A 10,203-nucleotide genomic window follows, 5' to 3' on the forward strand; every position below is an offset into this window, starting at 1 on the left:
ACTGCCCATGCACTTGGCATGGGCAGTGCAGGGGCCCCGTGCACAGCCCCATCGCGCAGGTCACTGCTCGATTTATGGGCAGTGATTTGCGTGACGGGTGCTGCTGCATCAGCCTCACTGTGGCATTGACGACGGCTCCATGAGCTGTCAGCAATGTCCAGGCCCAGCATTCCACTGGGCCGGCTGGCAGAAACACTGTTTCTGCCCACCGGCCCAGCGGAATGTTGTTTATTGGGCTGGCTGGGTCCTCAACAGGTTGGCGGTCTGGGTTTCCTGCCGTGTTCATAATGAGGGCCGTAATCTGAGTAATTAAATTATTAAGGCAATTCCCAGGTTACACAAAGATAATAACGTGAACACTTAATGCGAATGCAGCAACATATGTGCAACTCTTAAAATAATCATAGCACTGGAATAATAATAGTCAAAGAAAATGCAATACATCAACAAAAAATATATATATATATAGTGACTACGTATATTTATGCATGCACACAGCAAAACTAAATATTAAGAATTCAAAATGCATCACTATGGGGCTTGAATCCAACATCATCCTTTGTCTGCCAATGCCAAGTTGTGGAACCTGTGACAACTGAGAGAAAAGAGAACGACCCCAAAAGGGATTTACTCTGAGCAATGCTTCCACCCTCAGAGCTGAGTTCCTTATCTTTGTGTCAAGCTTCCCCGCCTTATCTACTTTAAACAAACTTTGGAGGAAAGTTCTACAAACAACCCTGCCCTTTGAGTAAGTTGTGAAATTCAAGTGCTGGCTGTACCAGGTTAGTGTTGAAAAAACATGCTAGAGACTGGCCAGATCTCACAGTGTATTTCCAAGACCGAGCTGTACCCTGGTCTACCATAAACGTTCTCAGCCTGGTACATTCTTATCAGGATTTCCTCCCCCATAATATGTTCTCTTTCCTGGTGAGAAAAGCGAAAACAGGTTAACAGGCTGTGCCTGGAAAACTACCTGCGACACCAATGTGACAGTATTTGTAGCTAAGCTAAGCACAAAATGGAGTCAGTTGTCAAGATGGAGCGGGTGGGTAAATACAGATAGCATTACAAATCGCCAACAAACTCCTCGAAGCCCTGGACACACTACAACTAGGCTTAAAAATAAAGTGTTTGATAGCCTCTCTTGGACTTACTTGTTTTCCCTGCTGAAGCATCTTCCATCTACCTTGCATAATTTAAGTTTCTATACACCTCACCGTGCTCCAGAACAAAGTTGAGGGAATGCTTTCCCATTCCTTTCTACTTCAGAGAGGCACGAGGCAGTGTTGTCCAAAATCACCCCTGGTTATTGCATTGTCCCTGGTGCCCCTAGCACACCTGATTAGGACAAATGCTCATATATGGTCTTTTATGGTCAGAGATCCATGAGAACAAGGTTTCTTTTTTTTACACAGATGATCTCCTATATGTGGGCCACCCAGACTGGTCTGGACCAGTAAAAATTGAGACTTTAGATACTTTTGGAAAATTACTCTCTTCTTAGGGTTAACTACAGTAAAACACGGCTCTTTCCAATCGGTTGGCCCGAAACTACATTAGTATGGGCTGATCAGGTAGGCCTCACTGTCACACTTCTGGCTTTCAGTACTTGGAGATGATTTGGATTTAGACAGATGCTGTGTCGAGTGCCAGACGATGAACATCATGCCCTTACTGACTACCACTCAAGAGATATGAGTGCTGGGCCCCTATCCTTACCAGGTAAGGTGGCATTGCTCAAAATGATCACCTTGCCCAAGATTCTAAATAGCATGCAAAATTACCCCTTCTATATACCTGAGTCAATGAATGCATCTTTAACTATTGTACTATATATATATGGAGTAGCGTATAATAAGTGTAGTAGATCTACTTATGATGAGCACAGTGAAATGATTGACATAGCCTCTTACTATAGAGCATCACCTTCTGTTTGTCAGTGACTGGATATATTGTCCGACCGACGACCCGACTTGTAGATTAGAGCAATGGCTCATGGGCGACACCTACTCCCTACACTACTTAAATGGTGGAAAATTACCCTTGAGGGTGCCCCCTATCTCCGAGACCTGAAAATATGGAGGGTATCCTATAGACAATTGGGATGGAAGAGGAAGCTCACAGGAGAGACTCCATTGTAGTGCAGGACTCAATAATTGCCACAGATCTCAGCTCTGTAAGTCTTGGAAGGGTAGGATTCCCTGGTATATTTGGTCCTGTGCTACATCACTAGACCCATTCTTTGAAGAATTGCAGACTGACTCCAGCCTCAAACGAGTTCAGTTTTTCATGTACCAGTAACTCAGACATGCCTTTAGACCCTACACACCTAATATTGCAGACCTAGCAAAGTTTAACCCTCAAGAACATAAAATAACCATGTATCAACTACCCACAAAAAGACAGGTCACCACAACTACACAATGCTAGTTATTCATACACCAGATTCCCCCGATGTGAGGACCAAATGGGAAACTAGTTTGGATCCCCTTCAGGATTCCAAATGGACATGCGCATTGATGGCCCCTGGGAGGCTGCGACCTCATCCATATTCAGTTCAAATATCTCCACCAACTTTACTGGCCTCCATACTGCATACGGAGAGTGAATAGAAACTGACAGACCCACCTGCCTTACATTAAGCAGAGGAAGACCTTTTACATAATACATTGAGCTGCTGCACCTTCAGACCATTTTGGGATAATATCCACAGTACTTTAAGGGTTGTATTTAGCTTGCCATTCAATCTCACTCCGAAAATGGTTCTGTTAAATAGACTAGATGATGAGGTCTTTACTCACACGGAAGAAAGGATTGACATGCTTGAGGCTAATGATTGGTAAGTGTGACATTGCTAAGAAATAGAGAAGGTCCTCCCCCTTCCGTAGCTGGATGGAAGCAGAGTATGGAGTGTGTTGCACACTTGAGAAGACTGTACAAAGGCTGAGGATGCCCTCTGAAACACTATAGAATTAGGGATCGATGGATGAGATACAAGGAGTAATCTTGATTCCAAAGTGCAGACTTCAGGGCTTGCCAACATTTAAATCACCCTGCAATTTTAGTCTCACTGTGTCAATGACACCTGAATAGAGTTGCTCATGGCACAAATCAGCTGTATATTCTATGTATTGTAGGAGTGATGGGTGAATAGGCGAACGTTTCTATTTGATGTTCTCTATTTCAGGTTTTGTTCATGCATAATATCTAAAACCAACAAAAAAATATACAAAAAAAGAGATACCTGACTATAAGAGAACATGGGGAAAGTTATGTTGGGCCTTAGGAACTCAGTGAAGTTCTGGATTGAACTCCTATTGTCAATTATAGGGTGGATAACTCTGATTAAAATTGTGTCTTTCCCCAGGAGTCTGTACAAATTAGTAAAGACAATATGGTTCGGGAACTTTTCAATCTTATGGGCAAGCTGGTATAGGCGGAATGAAGAAGTAGGGTGGCACTTGAGTTACTGAAATTGCCATGGGAGGAGAGAGGGCTGGGATTGCCAGATGTTTGTTTTGTTATTCTGCAACCCAGCTTCAATGTTATACATTGGTTTGAGGACCAGGGGAAAAATGGGAAAAGAGATTACTAGATGGTGCTTACCCGCAAGCTACAATGCAGGAAACCCTGGTGATTGATAACACCATACTGGAGGAATATCCTTATGTAATGAGGCAGGTAGCAAAAATGTGGCATATAGTAATTCTGTAGGTAGTTAGGAAGGCCCCGTTACTTCACAATTACCCCTTTTGATCTTAAAAGCCTTTGAGATGTCAATGTGAGAATCGTTATGAAGGAGTTGCAAAATGGCAGATCATTTGTATAGTAACAAGTTCATCATGTATACATATAGAGGCACTTGATTTTATTTTTAATAGGTCGAAATAGTGGAAGTGGGAAGTGACCTGTGGGTGTGTTTTCCAGGGGCCTTGGAAAACTCTCAGATCATACAAACTTTGCTGACTATGGCAGAGAGCAGAATTCTTATTATTAACCTGTATAAGGCATTGCCATTAAACAAAAAAGTTGAAGCGGAGCATGTGAAACACAGATGGGTGGAAGCATGCCCAGATATAATCACTGACCGAGAATGGCTGCGAGCTTGTGAACAAGCTTGAAAAATATTCCACCAGTGTCTCTTTTAAGCTGACACAGTTTAATTACTTGCATAGAACTTACGTTGCACCATTGAAATTAGCAAAAATATGGGGTGCATGGCTAGTGGCCAAGCAAAATGAGCACTTGATGCCAGATCTCCTCACTAACATCTCTCCATCATGGTATTCTAACCAGCTCCTGTGCCTACGATATCCCTGACCAGATCAATGTACTTCAAGGATACTGATCCTTATCCATGTGGTTTTGAGTTACAAACAACCCACAGACAAGGTATTGTGCAGAGACCACAGCTATGACCATGCTGCAAGAAAAACTAGTGCAAAATGGCTGCTGCTGCAAAAGGAGACAGTGTTGCTCCAAACACAGATGGGGTAAGATCTCCCAGATGCCTGGTAGAGAAGACTCAACATTTTAAATCTGAGGCACATTGCAAGATAATAGCCTTCTTTGAACAAGTATAAACGTTTTTAACCATATAGCCGTATCCTTGCTACCATTACATTTAACTATTGAACCTGATTTCTGTCTACTAACACCCTCTAAAGTGTGAGCAGTGTTGTAGCTCTCCTCAACTACCTCTTACTGCAGCTTGTCGCCCTACCTATGCTGCCTCACTAACACGTTTCTGTATCTCATAACACTTGCTTCATGCCTGCATTTCACCAAAAGATGGTTTGTGCAAAGGACTAAACTTTAATTACAGTGCCCACAAGGTGAAATGACGACAAACAACCAATGTGACCTACTTATTCAAACTTCTGAAGTTCATAGTGTCTGCTACATGCAAAGTTATCTGCAATTTATACATATGGTCCTCAAGGTTCCCCAACATATTGCAGCAATCTGAAAGTCGAAAATGCACATATTTTTATGTAGCTTTTTTTATGTACCTGGCATGCACTCGCAGATGACACCGCCAATCCTAACTTTTAAGTGTTGTCATTTACAGCCGCTTTCTGGTGCGCTCAAGGTAAACTACCCAACCACATATGTTCACCATAAATGTAGCTCCCTACTAGAGGACTAAGCCAAACCCTCCCTCCAAACATGACAGATTCCAAAGAGAAAGATACTAAGGGCTCCAATGAATTTAAAGTGGGACTGTAATGAACCAAGAGGCAATAACCACACAGGATTCGGTCGTCAATCAGGTAAGTGATGTTTATTGAGTATTAATTGGATTTGTGCCTGTGGTGTTTTTTTTTCCTTCTTTGCTCTTCTTGTCTTTCTCTGATGTTGCTACTCAGGTCCATGGATCTTATTCTTCTCCTTGGTTCTCTCTGTCTCTTAGGTCTCCCGGGAAGCACATGTGGAGAGAAGAAGAAAGATATTGGTAAGTGATTTGTTTCACTCATTGGGGTTTCCTCCTTATCTATCTGTTTCTTGCTTTCACTCTTCTTATCACTTTTCTTTCTTTCTTGGTCTCTATCCTTTCTTAAATTCTGTGCTTTTCCTGGTCTGTTGGTCTCCTCTTTTCTTTCCCTTCCTGCCAGTGGCTTTCCTTATTCTTTTCCTGTCTTCCTCTTTCTTCCTGTTACCGTACTCCTGTGGCCCTGTTGTCTGGCGTTATATGTTTTCCTTTGTTTATGGCTTGTGTGGCTATGTCACTGTAATTTCTCCTATGTGCTTTTTCCTGCAAAGGCCCCTCTTCCCACCAGTGATAACGGACATTAATCACCCCCAGTGCTCGCCTCTTGTTTCCCCTTCCTTTTTCCACCCTCCTCCCACAACCCCCTTGTTTCTCCGTATCCACTCCTCCCGTCCTCCCTACCCTCAATACACTATATCCACACACCTGGCTATGCCACGCTTCTCCAGAAGCGTGGCAGGATTCTGCGCTCCGCCTCCCAGGGTCGCCGCGGTACTCAGACTTCCGTCTTCCGCTTCTTCGTCCTCTTCTCCCCGGTTGGGGAGAAGCCACTCTCCAGACTCCAAGTTCCTCTGGCCTTGTTCAACCTCCTCGTCATCCTCTTGTTCCTTTTTTCCGCCGTCTCGTCCCTCCTCGTCTCCGTCCCGCTCCTCGTCGTTCTCCTTTTCCTCCTGCTCTGCCAACGCCGACCTTCTTGTCCATCCTCCTTCCCGCATCGAGCCTGAACCTCGCCTCTCATTGGTGGCTGCCCCGGGGTGTTCCTGAACACCACAGTAGCGGCAGCACAAGTCGGTCTTGTGTGCGGGCGGGTTCCGGCCAGCCCGTCACAGGGAAAAAAGAGATCAAATTCAGAACCGCCTATAGCTGATACTAATAAAGCCTAAAACCAATCCAAATGCCAGCATGGAATTAATTTTACAGAGACTTGCAGCATTGCACGATTTGGTTCAAGGAGCCAAATCAAACACAGAGGATATGCAAGCTGAGATGGTAGGCAAGAGGAAAGATTTCAAGGAGGTGGTAGGAAGAATTACAGAAGCAGTCTAGAATATGTCTCTTGGAGGATGAAAAAACTAAAGTACAAAAAATCACAACCTCCCTGGGAGAGAAAGTTGCACCCCTAACAAAAGAAATAACAGAGTTAGCAGATGCAACAGCAAAAATAATTTAAGGATTTTTCCACTGCCAGGGGGTCCCATGAATTATGCAAATGCATGCACAGAGTTCTTGGAATCATGGATACCTCTTACTTTGGGACTCTGCTTCAAAAAGGATTTTAAGTTGAACAAAATCATAGGATACCAACAGGGAAAATGGCAACAAACTTGTCCAAATTCCTGAAACTCCCAAGAGTGATACGTTTTAGACCAGTAACATACAGACACTCAGAGGAAATACTCAACCAGATGATGATAAAAGCAACAAATTGTATGGAACTTTGCAAAGATTGGAATCACACAATGCTACGCAATAGACAGTGATTCGTAAGAAGGATTTCTTTGTCCTCAGGAAAAATCTCAATGAGCTAGTCATTCCCTTTACATTTGTGGGTCCCTCCTGTTTCAAAATTACTTGCAAAGAGAAAACCAGCATCTTTAACAAGCCACAAGATCTACAGACTTTCATCACCAACATCTCTCAATCTGATACGGACCACTGAGAAACAGATTTCAGAGATATATGCTACTCCTCAATCCAAGAAGTAATTTGACTTTTTACAGCATAGTTCTTTAATGTCATATGTCACTGCTTCAGCATCTAAGCAAGGAAGTACAGCTCAGAATGAGAGATATCAATGTATACTTACTTTTTCTATACAACACGGCTCTTCTACTATGTATTGACAGTTATTAACGTTAGCTGACGTTTATGTTATTTCATGATAATGTTATTATATGTGACTACACTGTGTGTGTGTCTACTATAGATTGTCTAACACAAGACCAGATCTGATCGCTTCAGCTGTTTGTTCAATGTTGCTCAATTTTACTCAATGTTTTTTGCTTACTCCATTAGCAAATATAAGTTGTTTTCTTTCAGATCACAACTTATAAGATTAGTGTTTTCAGGACAAGGATGCCAACAGTATTTGTTTATCCTATACAATCTGTAGGATTGCCCTGGAGAGCCGCTCGTGGCCCACACTTTTCTATGCTGGGTGGAACTGCTCTCACTGGGGAAAGGGTTAGGATTTTATTGGTTTTCCTGTTTGGGTTTTCCTCCTACTTCTATCTTTTCTACTTCTAACTCTTTTTCTTTCCCTTTCGCTACACTTCCTATGTCACTTCCTTGATGGACATGAACAGTGCAAATTGTATCCTTATCTACACTCAAACAATTAAAGTACACCAACTTCACTCCACACGGCTCGAAAAATCCACTCGACCACTCACATTGGCGAGTCTTCTTTGATCAGGTCGAGCTCTTTTTAATACTTACTCGTCCCTAGCTGATACTGAGCAGGTTTTCTGTTCAGTTGAAAAGTGGAGGGGCAATAAAGGATTGTTTTGCTTTCCTTATCTTATGACCGAGCTGACAAAACTTCTCTGGAATGCACTTCTTATTTTAAAGAAGACATTTATTATTATTAGTTCACCACGAGGTTCCTGAGAGACAAGATTAGTAGGTTGGAAGCACACGTTTAAAAGTAGTCACAGCAATGAAAGGACAATATATCAAAGTGATTCTCAATTGCAATGTACACAGCAAATACATGTGATTATATTATAGCATAACTTCAAAGCAAAGAATAAAAGTCAAAATTAATCACCGTAGGGCCTATCGCTGCTCGTCATCTTTCTCATGCCTGCAAGTTGATGACTCCTGTTCAACTGCGAGAAAGAGATTTTCCACCCAAATGGGAGGTCAGGCAGCTGACGTCCGCTCCTGACTGAAGTCTTGGAAAATTCCCCCACTGCTGCCCAGGGACACCCCTTATAATGAAAAAGCCTGCTAACAGGCCCTTTCCTCTAATAGTCAAAACATGCTGGTTACTGTACATCAGAGTGGGAACAGAACAAGTGTTGGAGAGTGGCCAAGTCTCCAAAGCTCGCTCGTTCCCAGGGTTGAGCAGAGGGAAAAACACAAAATAAACGCTCTCCTATCACGCTAGGGTTCGGTATGAACACAATACGAAAAACACAGCTTGGTCTACCATGTGGAAAAACACAGCTCATCTGCAATGTCGAACTCCACGATAAAGCCAATAGGCAGCTAAACTGAATACAGAATGTAATGTCTAATGCCACGTTAAAGCCAATAGGCAGCTAACCTAAATACCAAATGTAATGTCTAATGCCACGTTAAAGCCAATAGGCAGCTAAACTGAATACAACATGAAATGTGCAATTTGATGAACATTGAACAACTAATATGCGCAGTGGTGAAACACAAAGTCAGTTGTCAAACACAAATAATGGCATAACAAGGATGCCTTTAAATCTTGTTCTTATGTCACATTTTCCTCTGTGTTCACAGACAGAGGTCAAAAGTCAGTTTTTCTTATATTAATTTTTCTTTTGACTCCAGAGTTCCATGACTTTGTAAGCTGAACTGTGTGACCTGCTGCTTAGAATATAAAATAAAAAGATTTAGGGTGTCCTTTTTTCCCTAACACACAACATTTAAATGACTAAGTCAACTGAGCAAACATTTCAAAATATTTTTCAGTAGTTGTGAAAGCACTCTTTTATATTTCTGTGTGATTAAAAAAATATTTTAATAGGATGAAAACAAATCAGAATACATGTTGATGTGCAAAGGATAGGTTTCCTGAGACCCAATTTTCAAAGATTGTTAATACACTATATCGTTTTATCAGTAAAGCTGCAAGTTAGTGGAGAGGTTTTTAGACATTTCTTGAAAAGTTACTCTGTGTAGATGACAAGATGTTACCACATCATGGTTTAGTAATATATTTATTAAAATTGAGTCTTTAAACAAGCTAAGAAATACTCTTGCCCTGATGGAAATATTGTTAGTAAACTGAAAGAAGTCCTAGGTTATGTGGGCTAGACTTCATGGGTATGTGGGCTAGATTCTTGTGATGCATGCAGCAAACATTATTCTACTAATCAAACAAAAGAGGTTTTTTTGTGATGCAGAAATGCTGAGCTCACATATTTGAAGGTGCAATCATATGTGAGAATAAAGAAAAAGGAGACTCTGTAAACTATTTGCCTAGGATCGGACAATTTGAGACCCGTTTACGGGTCAAGTACATTACAGTTAAGTTGAGTAGATTATTTAAGTTACTCAACCTGCAGGTCTAGTAACATTTTTATGATTTTTCGAACCCTGCTCCAACTGTGGCTATATACATCACCTCTCCACAAGGTCGTATAGCACAATCCTTCATAGCTCTCACTTTCTCCAAGTGACACACATTAAAAAAATTGAAAACCGGCAGATATCTAGCGGTTGCAGTGTTACATATTCAGCTCTTGCATCCTATAACTCACAAGTTAGATGATTTACAAAGAGCCCACTTACTCAACAGATTTATACAGCATCTTTAAGAACGCTCACACAAATTGACTGATTAGTCAAGAAATAGAATTTCTCTAATTAAAATACCAAGGGCCTTAACCCCACATGAAAAGAAAGATGTAGATTGCTTACTGTTCTAAATTTAAAAGAGGTATAGTACTACAAGAAACAAATGTTGGCCTTAGGGATGCCTTAAAGTTTTAACTATATCTCCCCAGGGACCC

The 10,203-nt window shown here is 41.7% G+C and overlaps 1 long non-coding RNA gene across 1 annotated transcript; it reads right to left on the reverse strand.

Moving 5' to 3' along the window:
- Positions 1-5,265: 5,265 nt before the first annotated feature.
- LOC138248609 (uncharacterized) lies at positions 5,266-6,280 on the reverse strand. Its single transcript, XR_011194609.1, has 2 exons — positions 5,918-6,280; positions 5,266-5,415 (listed from the first exon to the last, which is right to left on the reverse strand). It is a non-coding gene; the product is annotated as an uncharacterized lncRNA (long non-coding RNA).
- Between the last annotated feature and the right edge of the window lie 3,923 nt (positions 6,281-10,203).

This window comes from Pleurodeles waltl, chromosome 8 (assembly GCF_031143425.1).
Source record: "Pleurodeles waltl isolate 20211129_DDA chromosome 8, aPleWal1.hap1.20221129, whole genome shotgun sequence".
Lineage (NCBI taxonomy): Eukaryota > Metazoa > Chordata > Amphibia > Caudata > Salamandridae > Pleurodeles > Pleurodeles waltl.